This window comes from Danio rerio, chromosome 22 (genome assembly GCF_049306965.1).
Source record: "Danio rerio strain Tuebingen ecotype United States chromosome 22, GRCz12tu, whole genome shotgun sequence".
In the NCBI taxonomy this organism is placed as follows: domain Eukaryota; kingdom Metazoa; phylum Chordata; class Actinopteri; order Cypriniformes; family Danionidae; genus Danio; species Danio rerio.
The window spans coordinates 25,499,265-25,516,902 of NC_133197.1; the positions used below are offsets into that span (position 1 = coordinate 25,499,265).

At 39.5% G+C, this 17,638-nt stretch overlaps 1 long non-coding RNA gene across 1 annotated transcript; it reads left to right on the plus strand.

Moving 5' to 3' along the window:
* The first annotated feature begins 7,451 nt into the window (after nt 1-7,451).
* On the plus strand, nt 7,452-11,835 carry ssx2ipb (synovial sarcoma, X breakpoint 2 interacting protein b). Its single transcript, NR_102278.1, is given in 7 exon segments — nt 7,452-7,620; nt 8,581-8,632; nt 9,598-9,801; nt 9,888-9,998; nt 10,088-10,223; nt 11,032-11,107; nt 11,702-11,835. It is a non-coding gene; the product is annotated as a synovial sarcoma, X breakpoint 2 interacting protein b (long non-coding RNA).
* Nucleotides 11,836-17,638: the final 5,803 nt, after the last annotated feature.

The following is a 17,638-nucleotide window of genomic DNA, read 5'->3' on the forward strand; positions in this document are numbered from 1 at the left end:
TCCGGCTCTTGTGTGGAAGAAACGCCTGAAGAGGATGCTCCAGAGGCGGCCAGCTCAGTCATCCTTAATGCGATATCTTCTCTCCGTGCAGAACTTCACTCAATTAAATGAGACATTGGGGAAATTATAGATTCGAAGATCGAGCAACTTGCTGTCACTATCAGAGGAGAACTGTCAGCATTTAAAAACGAGGCCAACTCGGCAATTTCGGAGATTAAAGCTACGGCGGATGATCATGCCGCGAAATTAACAACCCTGGAAAGTTACGCTTCTACTTCGTCGGACACAATGGTTAAGATGGAACAAGATCTGGTTAAACTGAAGCTCACCGTGGAGCAACTTACTGAAAAATGCATAGACCTCGAAAGCCGCAGCAGAAGGCAAAATATACGCATACTGAACATTAAAGAGGGTGCTGAATTCGGAGTGAAGCCTAGAGATTTCGTTGCTCAACTCCTGACAGAAGCCTTGTCACTTGAGAAACCTCCACTTGTGGATCGTGCCCACCGAGCTCTACGCGCCCGCCCTGGAAATGATGAACCACCTCGCGCTTTCATTTTGCGCCTGCATTATGTCCACGAGATGGAAGAAATAATGCAAAAAGCGGCTAGGATGCAACAGATTGTCTTCAAGGCACAAAGAATTAATATCTTTCCGGACTATCCACCTGCTGTGGTAAAACGACGCGCACTTTTCAAGCGGGCGAGGGAGTTGCTGAAGGATAAACCAGGAGTGAAATACGGACTGCAATACCCTGCTAAACTGAGGGTATCACACAACGGCAAAGAGTTCTACTTTACCGACCCCGACAAAGCGGTTAGGTTTGCTGAAAGCAACTTTGAAATACCAGGAACAGTGTAAAGGATGTCAGACTCAAGATAAGTCAAGATAAGAATAACGTAACTGTTGAACTTTAATTTTGAGCATTATTCTCTAAAGGACTCTTGTTTCGTTATGTTATATTGAGATGTTCTTCAAAACTCTTTATTACGGAGCTGTGCTGCTGATGCGAGTTTGTTTTTGGAAGTTTAAGGTTTGATAATTTTGAAAGTAATTGTCTGTTTTTGACTAACGTTTATTGTTTATTTTATTTTATTTATTTATTTTTTTCGTGTGTAATTCCGTATCGTGCCGCGAGTTCTGGTTTGTCGGTTAGATGACGGGGTTAATGTTTAAGTTTCGGGAAAGGAGCCTGTTTAAGATACCTTATAGTAAACGAACAGTGAAGATTATTGATTTGATCTTTTTTAAATCAAGAAAAAATAACAACTAAATGTAGTAGGAAGGGTCTCAAATTTGTCTCGTGGAATGTAAAAGGATTAAATCATCCGGTTAAGAGAAGCAAAACAATAGCGCATTTAAAGTCTCTTTCCTCAGATATAATATTTTTGCAGGAAACTCATCTAAAAAAAGATTCCAAAAATAAACTGAAGGGTAGCTGGATAGGACAGATATATCAATCCAATTTTTCAGTTAAATCTAGGGGGGTTGCTATTTTATTTAGAAAAGGGTTTCCATTTAAACTAAACAACCTGAAAACAGACAGGGAAGGACGCTACATCATTCTATCTGGTGAGATCTGTGGCTTACCAATTACGTTAATAAATTTGTACGGTCCAAACCATGACGAACCAGAATTTTTTAGAAAAATATTCTCTTTAATCCCCAAACTGTCCCAAACCAATCTTGTCATAGGCGGGGACTTTAATTGTGTCCTTGACGGATATCTTGATAGATCCTCGATTAAAATTGCCCCACATTCTAATTCAAGACATTTTTTGAATGCTTTTATCGATAATTCTAATTTGGTTGACATATGGAGACTTATGTACCCAACTGAAAGGGATTACCCAGCAATCTCATTTCTAATGTTTTAAACTCTAAAATTCATGACATACTGATTTCAGACCATGCCCCTGTTTCATTTGAAGTCATTCTTGATCAAACATCTTTTACTCGTCCATTGTGGAGGATGGACCCTCAGTTAACAGCTGATCCTAAATTCATAGATTATATGAATTTGCAACTAAACATATTTTTTGATTGTAACGATAAGCCAGAAACATCACCAGCATTACTCTGGGAAACGTTAAAAGCGTATATAAGAGGTTGTGTTTTATCATATCAAGGGTCCAAGAATAAACTATACAAAACAAAACTAAGTGATTTAGAAAAACAAATCCACCAGCTAGACATTGAAAATGCAATAAACCCCTCATTAGATGTTTATAAGAAAATTTTACAGTTAAGGTACGAATACAATAATATAGTCTCTGCTAAAATTAATAGAACTTTTCATTATGTAAAACAGAAATATTTTGAATTTGGAGAGAAACCCCATAAATTACTAGCTAGACAGTTGCGCAAAATTAATAGTGAAAGAACAATCCATAAAATAAAAACCAAACATGGGACTCACTGTATCTCAAATAAAGAGATAAACAAATGTTTTAAGGAATTTTATTCAAAGTTATACTCCTCAGACACTGAGTTTGACTCACAAACAATGGACTTATTTCTACATAAATGTAATCTCCCCAAGTTATCTCCAGAGGACAAAGCATGTCTTAATAAAAACATTACTTTGGAGGAATTAAAGATCACTATAAATACTTTAAAAAACTGTAAAACTCCTGGTCCAGATGGGCTGCCTGCTGAACTATATAAAAAATTCGGCCACATACTTACTCCATATTTGCTTAAAACCTTTCAACAGGCATTAAAAACTGGACTACCTCCAACTTTCTCTGAGGCTATTATTACAGTAATTCCTAAAAAAGATAAAAATCCAGAAGAAGTTGAGGCGTATAGACCTATCTCTCTCCTCAATGTTGATCAAAAAATATTGTCTAAAACACTCGCTAATAGGCTCTGTAAATTTATCAATAAATTGGTTAACGTAGATCAGAATGGATTTATTCCAGGAAGAAGCACTATCCATAATATAAGAAGATTATTTAACATAATTTATCACCCTAAGGCAATCCGAGACAATTTGATTGTAATATCATTAGATGCCGAAAAGGCATTCGACCGAGTCGAGTGGGGTTACTTGTTCGCTGTCCTGGAGAAATTTGATTTGGGTGATGATTTTATAACTTGGATAAAAATTTTGTACAATAGTCCATTAGCACGTGTTTTAACAAATAGAACAATTTCAGACTCTTTTTATCTTAAAAGAGGAACCAGACAGGGTTGCCCTCTCTCGCCTCTTTTGTTCGCATTGACGGTAGAGCCTCTTGCAGAAGCCATTCGATCCAATTCTTGCATACATGGCTTTCATACTTCAAATACTATTAATAAAATATCATTGTATGCAGATGATATTTTGCTTTATATCACCCAACCACAAGTGAGTCTCCCAGCTGTACTCAAGATTATTAATACTTTTGGGTAGTTTTCTGGCTTTAAAGTTAATTTAGAAAAAAGTGAACTCATGCCCATTGGTTTAAAAGACCTATCTATAATACATACTTCTCCATTTAAGGTGTCCACAGAAAAAATTGTATACCTTGGAATTGTAGTTACCTGTAAATACTCTCTACTCTTCAAAGCTAATTTTAACCCCTTATTGTCTAAACTACAGAAGTGTATAGACTATTGGAAGACGCTCCCAATCTCTTTAATTGGCAAAATAAATGCGATAAAAATGATTTTTCTTCCTCAAATATTATATTTATTTCGTAATATTCCAATACTATTATCCAAGTCCTTCTTTAAGCACTTGGACTCCATTATTCTTCCGTTTCTGTGGAACTACAAAAGTCATAGAATTAAAAAAAATCATCTTTGTAAACCCAAACAGGAGGGGGGTTTAGCCTTCCCAGATTTTCGTCTCTACTACTGGGCTACACACATACAAATCTTCACATTATGGTTGGAACAATCGGCTACTGCCCCAGACTGGCTTCAGATAGAGCGAGATTACTGCCATCCTTATGATCTTGGAGCAATGTTATTATCTCCAGTGATAACAGACCAAACAGTAGTTAATAGTATTGTTACAAAGAATCAGTTACGAATTTGGAGACAAATATCTTAATATTTAATATTTATAGAATATCTTAAGATAAAATCACTTTCTCTCCTAATCCCAATTGCAAATAACCCATCATTTCTCCCTTCAAAATTAGATACAACCTTTAATCAATGGAAGAAGTTGGGTATAAACACAGTTAAGGATCTTTATATAGATGGGGTTTTAGGTTCCTTTACTCAATTACAACAGAAATATAACCTTCCAAAAATACATTTTTTCAGATTTTTACAAATAAGAAATTACCTGCGCACACATAATGTTTCCCTAGAGGAGGTGCCGCCCTCAATTGCTGATGACTGTCTCACACAGTGCAGGGGACAAAAACATCAATTATCTCTAATTTATGAAAGGTTATTTGCAGCTAATGCCCCCACTACAAAGATGATCAGAGAAGAATGGGAACGAGAGTTTGCCATCAAAATTTCAGAAGAGATTTGGCAGAATAGCTTAGAGGACATTGATAAACAATCAATCAACACTAGATTATGCCTCATCCAGTTCAAGGTCTTACATAGGCTACATTTCTCCAAAAAGAAATTACATAGGATTTTCCCCAACATATCTCCCATTTGTGATAAGTGCAAATCAGAAGAAGCTGATTTAGCTCATAGTTTTGTATTCTGTCATAAAATACAGGGATTCTGGAATGAGGTCTTTAAAGTGCTTTCAGATGTTCTTGACCAACATATAGATCCTGACCCAATGCTTATTATATTAGGACATTCTGATTATACATATTCATTGAGCAGTCCACAACAGAAATTCCTTGCATATTGTTTGATTACAGCCAAAAAGCTGCTATTATTGTATTGGAAAAATGTTAATCCTCCAACTGCCAAACTATGGCTTGAAGAATTGACATCTACTCTGCACCTGGAACGAACCAGATTTATTTTAAAAGGCAACATTGGACAATTTCAGAAAATTTGGGGCCCTTTCTTTTGTTACTTCATGGGGAATTCTTCCCCCCAAAGCAATGTATTGTAACTAAAAGTTGTTTTGATTATCACTGTAGTGTATACTTACAGGCTGGGCTTGGGGTGTTTGGTTTTTTTTATGTTTGTTTGTTTGTTTGTTTGTTTTGTTTTTGTAAATGTATGCATATCAGAAAACTAATCCTGTGATTATTGTAAGTTTATTCAACGACCAAATAAAAAACTTATTTGACAAAAAAAAAAAAAAATACACAACATATTAAAGCATCTTGGTGTTTCCCTCTTTCCAGTTGACCTTATTCTTAAATGTGGAAGTGTGTTTGTTTTTGTGACTGTCTTGGAACTTCTATTCCAGTTACCTATGGGAGAAAAGACTAGGAATAATAAACACACAAAACGGTCAAACTACTTGCATAAACTAGTGTTTGCATGACTATACAGACAAAGAAGAATAATGTAATAAGAAATAATCAGTTTGCAACATCAAACAGCATAATTGGATGTTTTGATGTCTAAAAATGAATGGAACCAAAACAGCAGAATTTCTCTGGCCCAGCTTTGGCCCACACAATCAGGTTTTGCTTGTCCTACATCGCGCAGTGAATTACGGTGCATGACTGGACCAAGTCTGGACCAAGGCTTCCAGACAAGGGCCAAACATGGCAATAGTATCTGAATGCAGCCTTTATGATGCAAGCTGAGACTGCATCACTCAGCGATGCAATGTCAGACACAATGCACTCAAATGGAGCTAGTGACATCACTGTGATAGGTAGGGTTAGGGGTGGGGTTAGATGAGCCCATTAAAAGCATTAGATGCAGCTCAGATTGCACTGCACCAGGTCTGCAGCCAGCCCCCTCTCAAACATGGACCTTATCTGGGTCAAGTCATAACTGGGCCAGATACAGTAGGTTGGTGTGTCACAATTGCAAAGAAATTGATAAACCCATGAAGCATTGACGACCTGATTTCTTTACTCAAAAAAAATTATATTGTATTTTAAATGTGGGTCAAGACAAGCCAAAATGACAAAACCCACATATCAGTTTTTATTATCTGGACCAAATACTACATTTTATATCTGGCCCAAATCTTTTGTGCAACCTTAAAGACAGTGCCACCTCTGCCAAGTTTGGCCCACATGCTGTATGACAGTGCCGGACAAATGCCTTCTGTGCCAGCTTTAAGCCAAATCTGGGCCAGAATTATTTGCTACCTGGAAAGTGAATGAGATTGGAAGTATCAGGCTAAAAAGATTCAAATGGCTGTGCCTGCAAAACAGGTGAGTAAAAACCAGACTGGGAATCGAGGGTGTATGGCATTATAAGCATGGCCACAGAGGACATGATCTGTGTCACTAAATGGCTTATTTCTCTGTATTTGAGTATTAGTTCAAATATTGGTGAAAATGTAGGCACATAAGTCAGCAAAATATATACCACTGTTCTAGTGATCTTCGGATATTTTAATGATTATTATTATTTTTTTTTTACGTATTGTGCCGTTAAGTCATAATATTTGTAAAAGCGTATGTAATTTTATTCATAAGCTGATCCCGTGTATTACACACCCTTCAACCAAATCGATCCACTATTGATCTTTTTCTCCCTGAAATGATTGTATAATCCCTAGAGAATGAACTCAAGAGCCCAGCTCAGCTGTGCATGTCTCAATTAGGACTCGGCCTCAGCTGGCTTTTGCATTTTCACTTAAGTGATGTCTGTTCATTATGCACAAGCAAATACACACCTCTACTCTGTCGCTCTCTCCTCTGTTCCCTCTTTCTTTCTTTTGTACAATGCTGTCTTTCAGAGCATTGTGTTTAGGATAGGCTGAAGAAGATTTACAGATTGGCGCTCTTTGTTAAACAGGGGAAAGGTGAAATGACTACTTGGTGGCTGGAGTCAAAAAGAGGACAGACAGACCCCTTCAGCAAGACAAATCGTGGGACTTTCCTATTCCTGTTAGCAGATGACAGAAAATAAAACAAATGATAACTAACTGCAATGAAGTGTTTGTATGCTATTCAATTTAATTGCTGACATACTTAAATGTTTGCTGCTCATTGCTGTGTATCAGAAAAAAAGACAATAACAAAATGTTGAATATGTAAAAATGGTCTTTGTGACATGATGTATTCATAGTATTTCAGTCTGTAGGCTATAAACGTATTTCAGTCTTTTATCTTTATTCTTCAGTCAATATGTGTTATTTGAAAGATATGCTGTAAAATGTACTTGACTGAAATATTTGCTTGTCAATTTTATAAATATTTAGTACACTAGATCAGTGACAGTCGACATTTGGTATATTGATGTTATAAGAACTAGCCTGTTTTGTTTTTCTACTTAGCACCTGCATTGACTGCGACGAGTCTTATTGGTTGATTTCCGCGGAGGTGCGTGAGCAGCAGCCAATGACACGCCCTCGTCTTCGTATCCAAGCAACGCATTTGCTTGAGACTGTTTTTTCGTTCAAGGTTGAGGGCTGAGAGGAAAGCGCCTGCATCAATGTAACGTCGTGCCAAGATAAGAGGCTTTATTACGCAAACTTCCCGGATAAAATGTTTTAATTTGCGCCACATGTCGGGAAATGAAGCTGGCAAACCTCACGTACGAGTTCTCTTAAATGCCAAAAGATACGCAGTAAGTGAACCTCTGGCGCTTTACAAGTTTAAGGCTTAATTTATTGAGCACGAAAGATAATTCTCATTACAATATATGTAAACATCCCTGTTATGTCGCATTATCATTATGTAAATGTGTAAAAATCAGCCTCACAGGGTAGACATCCTTCTGTTCACCTTAACCTACTTTACATCTTATCTAACGTTAGGTTTTAATAACAGGAATAGAGCTTCCTCTTCTTCATCTCGTTGTTTTCGCAATATTGCATGTTTTTAGAATCTTATTTCTATTTATAACTAATTCACATATATTATATTAGTTGTATAGATTTATAACACTCTATAATCTGCCTGCTGTGCTATTATTTTATTATGTTATTTTTACAGTAATGTCTTGGGAAAACAGAATATTCCAGAAAAATGTTTCTTTTGGAGTGTTTTATCTATGATATTTTACCTTCCAAAATAATGGAAATTTCCATAATGATTTTAAGCCAATAAATATATATGTTATAAAAAGTAACATAATAATTGCTGTCTTTTTAAATAATGCTTAAATAATGGCAGGTGTTTTTCTTTCCAAAATATGTCTTTTAAATCAGCTTCAGTGAGTGCATTATTCAAGAAGTAACGTAGGTGATAGAAGAAACAGCATTAAAGCCATTGCTCCAGATAACCGAAATCTCATGGGAAAAGGAAAGATTATGTGACTGAAAATACTGTGGAAAGTTATTTTAAGGACAAGTTCTCCTCCTAACCTCATTTAGAGCAGGGTTCACTTTTACTCGTAACCATATATATAAGACGACTTTACATTTATTAACACTATTGCTTGTATTATTTTATATGCAGCACACATATATATTTTTGGCTTTATTTTCCAGGACGTTTAGGCATTGTTGATTAGAATGTCTCCTTCCAGACTATACACAGCATCTGTGGTGCCTCCTCTACCATTAAATTCTTTCAATCTTTCAAGCAACTTCTGCACAGAAGAGAATATCTCAGAGTGCATTCAATACATCAATCAGGTAGGTGCTCTCATATGTTTATGAAGCTTGATTTGTGGATAGTAATGCAACGATTCGCTTATTTCACAGAGCAATATGATTTTTTATGATTTTACGAAAATATTTTTTTATGATATTTTATTATTTTTTATGCTTTATAAATGATGAATTATTGGTTTAATATTTCTCTGATTAAATGCTGCACATTTTTACTCAGCTGACTAAGTGTGATATGATTTTCTCATTTTTCTTTGTCACATGAGTTTTCTGATTATTTTCAAAATGGTAAAGTGTTTGGTTAATGTTTCTCGGACAACATGCTGCACACTTCTTTCTAAAACTGAAATAAATGTCAAATAATACATTCATTCATTTTTCTTTGGCTTAGTTTTTATTTATTTATTTATCAGGACTCACCATAATGGAATAAATGTCTAATTATCCAGCATATTTTTTTCACAGCGAATGCCCTTGCATTCCGGAGCACCTGGAGGAAACCCACGCGAACATGGGTAGCACATACAAACTCCACACAGAAACGCCAGCTGACCCAGCTGGGATTCGAACCAGCAACCTTCTTGCTGTAAAGCGACATTGCTAACCAACCTCATATAATACAACCTATATAAGTATAGCATTAACAAGTGTAAACACACAAATCCGATTAGTCACAATTGAAAGAATATGTAAATGTTGAATGTTCAAAAAAGAAAATCTTATACAAGCATTAAATTGGAATTGGGCATCAGGACTTGAAGAGTAAACAAGGCCTTTCATATGTGGTATTAAATCTAATCAGATGTTTTGCAAATCAACCACATTGAACAGTTAAGTGTGTCAGAATTCATCAGAGTTTTTGATCATTTTCAATGGACATTCACCACCAATCATCATGCAGCGTGTTCTTCAAACATCCTCTTAATCCTCTTCCTGCCTGTATAATAATTGTGTCATCTGTTAGAACATTTTCCACTTTACATTCACAGGAGTTGTCGTCTCTGTGCTTCCCGCCAATTTTCCGTAACTCAGATGACATCCGTGATCTGGATGCTGTGGTTGCTTTAAACAACATTTATGACTTGCTTCAGCTACACCGTCGTGCTGTGGGAATGATGGAGGAGCTGGAGGTGGAGCAGCTCAAGTCCAGCAGTGACCTCCATTACCAGCACCTCACCAACTCCAGACTGAAGGTTAGGCTTTTTTTCCCCCACATATAAATACATAGATTTTCCAATAAACAAAACAAAAACTACTATAAATTCTCACTGTTTTGTAGGACCAGCTGGAACTTTCTAAGAAGGAAAACATGCGCTTGCACGAAAGAGAGCGTCAGCTAGAAACCAACTTAAAGACTTTGCAAAACAGCCTGAAAGATGCAAAAGAGGAAGTATGTACAATGATTTTCTTTGTTTTGTTTCAGCAGTGAACTTAATTCTCAGTTTTTTGTCATATGCAAGGTCATTTTTATATTACTAGGTACAAAGGCTGCAGGGTATCATTGCGAGTCGTGCCACACAATATAATCATGATATTAAGAGGAGAGAAAGGGAGCACAACAAAGTAAAAGAACGCCTCAGTCAAGTGCTTATTGCCAAAAAGGATAACAAACAAGGTACTGTGTATTACTTAAATATATCAACTAGCATAATGAATGTACTATCTATAATATTCTTATCACATCCTGCCCTCATAATTTTGATAGAAATGTTTATTGTGTGTTTGCATGAAAATTATCTATGAAGACCCACAAAAATGTCCTTTGTGTTTTTGCAAGTTTCATGTACAGATGGCAGTGTTGTCAAGCTGAATTTTAGTAGTCATTGCTCCAGTTATGTCACATGGTTCAGAAATCATTCTAATATTTTGATTCGAGATATGATGTAATATATACTTTTTTGTTAAACCATTGCTTTTTTGTAAAGAACAGCATTTATTGTCACCATTTCAGATTAATACATTCTTTCTGAATAAAAATAATGATAACAAAAAAAACCTTTTTAATTCATCATAGTTGTTTGCTAATGTTGAGAGAGAGTTATGTCCATAAATATTTGGACATTGACATAATTCTAATATTTTCGTTTTTTGTTCAGTTGTTTCCGTGGTCTTCTCAGTCTTTTGGTGTTGCTGAGCTCACTGGTGCATTCTTTCTTTTTAGGAATGTTCCAAACAGTTGTTTTGGCCACGCGGAATGTTTTTGCTATCTCTCTGATGGGTTTATTTAGTTTTTTTAGCCTGATGATGGCTTGCTTGCTCATTGGGTCTCATCTTGAGAGTTTACAGTGACAGATTCTAAATGCAAATAGCACACTTAAAATGAACTCTGCACCTTTTATCTGCTCATTGTAATTGAGATAATGTGGGAATAACACACAACTGGCCATGGAACAGGAAATGCTTTACTTTGTACTCTATTTCAGGAATGGATGTTTTGAATTATGTTGGAAGGTCGGATGGGAGAAGATGTCTTTGGAAAACTGGAAAAACTGAATCCAGGTAGTAGAGATACAGTTAAAGTCAGAATTATTAGCCCCCTGTTTATTTTTTCCCCAATTTTGGTTTAATGGAGAGATTTTTTCAACACATTTTTAAACGTAATAGTTTTAATAACTCATTTCTAATAACTGATTTATTTTATCTTTGCCATAACAACAGTAAGTAATATTTGACTAGATATTTTTCAAGATATTTTTCTACAGCTTAAAGTGACATTTAAAGGTTTAACTAGGTTAATTAGGGTAACTAGGCAGGTTAGGGTAATTAGGCAAGCTATTGTATTACGATGGTTTGTTCTGTAGACTATTGAAAAAAAATTGGTTAAAGGGGCTAATAATTTTGTTCTTAAAATGGCGTTTTAAAAACTAAACACTGCTTTTATTCTAGCCAAAATAAACAAATACGACTTTCTCCAGAAGAAAAAAATATTATCTGACACACTGTGAAGTTTCTTTGCCCTTAATTTGGGAAATATTTAAAAAAGAAAAAAAAATCAATAATTCTGACAATTCCTCAACTGTACATTATGACTGTTGCAAATGAATGTTTTAAATAGTTTCCCTTAATAAAGACTTAATATATGTTTTTTTTCAGACATGAGGGAGAAATGTACAGAATACTTCTCAATGAGTTTGATAATCGTCAGAGAGAACTAATGCAGGAAAACATAGAACTGAAGAAAGTGCTTCAACAAATGAAACGAGAGATGGTTGGACTTTTAAATTCTAAGAAGATATGCCAAAAGGAAGAGAAACAAAGCAATAATATGGATCAGGTTAGGCTGTAATGTCATTTTACACAACAAATTTTACCTTGTATTATGAAGCAGCATGCTTTGCTGGATATTTGAAGATACAGTATTACAATATTATTTAATTACTTTTTTATTCAGATGACTTTACAGACAAATTCAGATGATGAGGACCCTTCTAAGGGACCTCCTGAAATGTCATGTGATCATGCTCGGGAGAAACTCACAAACAGCATTCGTCAGCAGTGGAGGAAACTCAAGCATCATGTTGAAAGACTAGACAGCCAAGGTATAGGATGTCACTCACATACGTTTAAGACAACATATACTTATGTTTTATACAAGAGTAGAAAAGTCATCCTAGCATTAATGCTGCCATCTTTTGAACTGGGAGTCTAAGGGGTCATTCACACAGAACGGATCTATGCTTCTAAAAATGTGGGATGCAACCCTCAGAAATGTTTTAATGTTGTTATTAGCTCATCCGCTTGTTAAGTGTGACGTCACGTGAAGCGGCTTCCGGGTCCAAGCGCTCTATTCAACTGATTGGGGAGACTCATGAAATGGTAATAATAAACGTTTACAAAGCGATTTAATACTTTCGAAAATCACAATCGCAATATATGTATCCATGCCTAATATCCAATGACCAGAAAGTGATTCATTTTTTTATAATTTGTAAAAATGTTGGTATTTGTTATGCAACAAGCCCAGAGATTGTTGTGTACACTATGACTTTATGTAAAATTAACTTTAAAATGTGATATGAATAAAAAGAAATCATAAACGAATAATTTCTCAACTCAAATGAATGGCGGCTTGGACCCGGAAACAGTATTACATACGTCACCATTTAACAAGTGGATACAGTTAGCTTATCTAATTGTATAATTATAGGCTATGAAAGACTAAAGCAAAAACTCTTTCTCAGGAAAAAACCTTGCTAACTTTCATTAAATGTAAAATTTGCTAAGATTTAAGTCTATTTAAAATTGCATACAAGGATTTTTTTATTGGAAACGCAGTGGCGCAGTAGGTAGTGCTGTCACCTCACAGCAAGAAAGTTGCTGGTTCGAGCCTCGGCTGGGTCATTTGCCGTTTCTGTGTGGAGTTTGCATGTTTTCCCTGTGTTCGCGTGGGTTTCCTCCGGGGGCTCTGGTTTCCCCCACAGTCCAAAGACATGTGATACAGATGAACTTGATAGGCCAATTGTCCATAGTGTGTGAGTGTGTATGGATGTTACACAGAGATGGGTAGATTAACTATTTAGGCATATAGTTTACTCAGCAGATGCCCTTTAAGCCAAAACCCAGTACTGGGAAACACCCGATTACAATCTTAAAGATGGTCAGTCAAGAGGGAGGAGAGTAACATTATTTTTGGATGAAACACATAAGCAAACACACAATATCAATGAGTAAAACAAAATACCATGACTAACTGAATGCAATAAAGTGAGTTTTATTTACAAAAGAAAGTGATAATAAGTGCAACAATATGTATATATAAAGAACAATACATTTAAAATATATATATATATATATATATATATATATATATATATATATATATATATATATATATATTGTAAATCACAAACAACAAGTAGGACATAAAATGTTTAAACAGGTAGATGGGCAAGTTGGAGAGGTGAGATGCGGGCGGTCTCCAAACAATAGAAATAGATAAAACAAAACAAGCTATTCTATTGGCCCAACTTCTGCCTTAACTATCCAAAAAAATGTATATATCAAAATAGAAAAGACAATATTTGCGTCTCTGATGCACTACCTTACCTACACAAAGATAACAGAAAAGCAAAAGTACAGCGGGTGGAGCGGATGTATTGATTCACAGATACACAACACAGAAATTCAAAGTGTCCCAGGGCTCGCGAGTAGTGTCCTGTCACCACTTTTATGCTACGGTGGCAGTGGCTGGATAGGAGACAGTTTGATGACGTCAAAGTGGGACATGGCAAACAGCTGGGCAAAGTGAGCCAATAGGAACCAACTGTAGGAATAGAAGGGGGAGAAGCACGAGAGAGACTGGCAAAAGAAAAAAGAATTCATGATCACACAACACGAGGAAAACATGCAAACTTCACACAGAAATGCCAACTGGCTCACCCAGGACTCGAATTAGTGACCTTCTTGCTGTAAGGTGACAGTGCAAACCACTGAGCCACCGTGACGCCCCAAGGCTTTTATAATAATAATAATAATAATAATAATAAACAAAACAATTAAAACCTTTTTGTCAAATTACAGTGAAAGTAAACTCACAATGACTTTAACGGGATGTTTTCAAGACGGTTTATTTCACTATTTAGTTGTACTGTTTATTTTAACATGTATTCATAGTTTTTTCATGTTTATTTTGAATATAAAGCACTCGCGATATAGGGTTACATTCTAGTAATTTCGGCCTAATGGGTTTTTAACTGGCCACACTCACAATAGAGGGACCAAAAGTTTGTTTCCTTCATATAGTTCATATCTTCATTTATATTCTGAAGATAAGTGTGGTTCATTTATAAACAAATTTTGAGAGGATCACGTGCTTATGATTGACCATGGCTGGTAACGCATTAGCTACGTATATTGCACCAATCGGATGAATACTGACACACTATAAATAACGTTCGAGGTTACGGAAGTAACCCTTCGTTCCCCGAGGAGGGGAACGGAAGTGCCATGAAATGGGAGGATTCGGATCAGAAGCCGCTTGTCTGGAGAGTATTGAACGGGCCAATGAATGAAATTAATTGGCAGCGTAAGCTTGCGCAGGTGTGCGGCATCTGCAATTATCTCAGCATATAAGCACACCTGAAGCCAGCAGACGCCATCCTTTTAAGCTGAAGAGACTTTCAAACAGCTAAGGGACAGTCATTATGGCGACGGAGTATGGCACTTCCGTTCCCCTCCTCGGGGAATGAAGGGTTACTTCCGTAACCTCGAACGTTCCCCTTCGGTTGGGGAACTTCAGTGCCATGAAATGGGAGAAGTATGGAAAGCGCCATAATGACTGCACCTTACCAACACCCCCGATGAGGAGATAGTCAAGCAAGCGTGACGCACCCACATCATGGGGGGGCGCGGTCCTCCAACGTGTCCCTGGCCCTAATTTATCCTACTTCAACAGAAGTTTTATGGATTTAGATATATTTTTTGGGAAGTCGTGAGCATCTAGATAATTCTAGGAAATACGACAGTACGTTGGGAAGCGTGCAATCCCGATAGGGAGGACGCTGCGGAGGCCATCCGTTACCCAAGGGGGGGATAGATGGCAGAATTTACATATGGACTAGCCCTAAAAAAGGGGGAGTACGCATAGCAAAAGAGTGGTTAGCGGAGAGGGAAGACACGGGTCCGCCCAGGGGGGGGACTTAACCGTGGCGGAATAAGCATATGGGATCGCCTAGTGGGGATCACGCATAGCAGGCACCTATACCCAAAACGCGAGCTGACCAGTGGGCAGACCTACAACGTAGTGGGCCAGCAAGTGACTCTTCCGCTGAGTCAGTGCTGGGGGCCACGGAGGAATCTGCAGGGCTCACCTGACGGGGAACTTTACTGACAGATAAAAAGGCGCACGTACCTCCGTGTTAAGGAGAATGGCGCAGCAAGCGTGTTTCAACACCCTACCAAGTTGTCTCCTCAATCACCAAAGGGTTACCTAATACCCTTGAGGAAACCGGCTCCACTCGCAGATTGTAAAACCTTGCAAATGTGTTGGGTGTCGCCCAGCCCGCAGCTCTACAGATGTCTGTTAGAGAGGCGCCGCGTGCACGCGCCCAAGAGGATGCAACGCTCCGAGTGGAGTGTGCACGTACTCCCGGGGGACACGGCTGACCTCGACTCGAATAAGCGAGTGAAATGGCATCTACAATCCAGTGGGATAATCTTTGTTTCGATACGGCACTTCCCTGCTGCTGACCGCCATAACAGACAAAGAGCTGCTCAGATGATCTAAAATTCTGAGTACGGTCCACATAAATGCGCAGAGCGCGAACTGGACAAAGTAAAGAAAGGGCTGGGTCTGCCTCCTCCGGGGGCAGCGCTTGCAGGTTCACTACCTGATCTCTAAAGGGGGTGGTAGGAACCTTGGGCACATAACCGGGGCGGGGTCTCAGGATGACGTGAGAGTAATCCGGCCCGAATTCCAGGCACGAGTCACTGACCGAAAATGCCTCCAGGTCCCCGACCCTCTTGATGGAGGCCAACGCAACCAGCAGAGCTGTCTTCAGGGACAGAAATCTTAGAGATACTGATTCGAGTGGCTCAAAGGGATCGGATCGCAGACTCGTGAGAACGAGGGCGAGATCCCAAGAGGGCATGAGAGGGGGGCGAGATGGATTAATTCGCCTAGCACCCCTAAGGAACTGGATGACCAGGTTATGCTTTCCCACGGTGCCGCCAGCTACCGCGCTATGATAAGCGGAGATGGCGGCCACGTAAACCTTGAGAGTGGAGGGCGACAGCCTGCTGTCCAACTTCTCTTGAAGGAAAGAGAGCACAACACTAATCTGGCAATTTCGGGGGTCTTTTCTGCGAGAGACGCACCATTCAGTGAATAAACTCCACTTCAGGGCGTAGGCGCGCCTCGTGGAGGGGGCTCTAGCCTGAGTGATGGTATTAACCACCGCAGTCGGTAGGTTACCTAAGTCTTCCTCGCGTCTAGGGACCACACGTGGAGGTTCCAAAGATCGGGGCGAGGGTGCCAGATGGTGCCCTGTCCCTGAGAGAGTAGGTCCTCTCTCAAAGGGATCTGCCAGGGGAGGGCCGTCGCGAGGAGTGAGAGCTCTGATATCCAGGTCCGGTTGGGCCAAAGGGGCGCAACTAGCAGAACCTGTTCCTCGTCCACCCTGACCTTGCACAGAAACTGCGCGAGCAGGCTCACTGGGGGAAACGCATACTTGCGCATGCCCCGAGGCCAGCTGTGGGCCAGTGCATCCGTGCCGAGAGAGCCCTCGGTCAGGGAAAAAAACAACTGGCAGTGAGCGTTCTCGAGGGAAGCAAACAGATCGATCTGGGCCTCCCCGAATCGCGCCCATATCAGCTGAACAGACTCGGGGTGGAGTCTCCATTCTCCAGGGCGTAACAGCTGTCGTGAGAGCGCATCGGCTGCACGATTGAGCGTGCCTGGGACGTGAATGGCGCGCAGCGATTTCAGCCGCGGGTGACTCCAGAGGAGCAGACGGCGGGCGAGCTGAGACATGCGGCGAGAGCGCATACCCCCCATGCGGTTGATATACGCCGCCGCCGCCATACTGTCCGTCCTGACCAGCACGTGTTGCCGCTCCAGCACCGGTAAAAAGCGGTGGAGAGCGAGGAACACTGCCAACAGCTCTAGGCGATTGATATGCCAATGCAGCTGGGCACCCTTCCAGAGGCCCGCAGCCGCATGCCCGCGACACACGGCCCCCCAACCCGTGTTGGAAGCGTCTGTTGAAACAACAACATGGCTGGACGCCTGTCCTAGAGGCACACCGGCCTGTAGGAACGAGGGGTCGTTCCAAGGGCTGAGGGCGCGGCGACACAGCGCAGTAACCGAGACCCGGTGTGTGCCCGCGTGCCATGCGCGTCTGGGGACCCGATCGTGAAGCCAGTGCTGAAGTGGTCTCATATGGAGCAACCCGAGCGGCGTGACGGCGGCTGCGGATGCCATATGCCCCAGGAGCCTCTGAAAGAACTTCAGTGGGACCACTAGTTTGCTGTCGAGCTCCCTCAGACAGTTCAGCAACAGGCGAGCGCGTTCCTCGGAGAGGTGCGCTACCA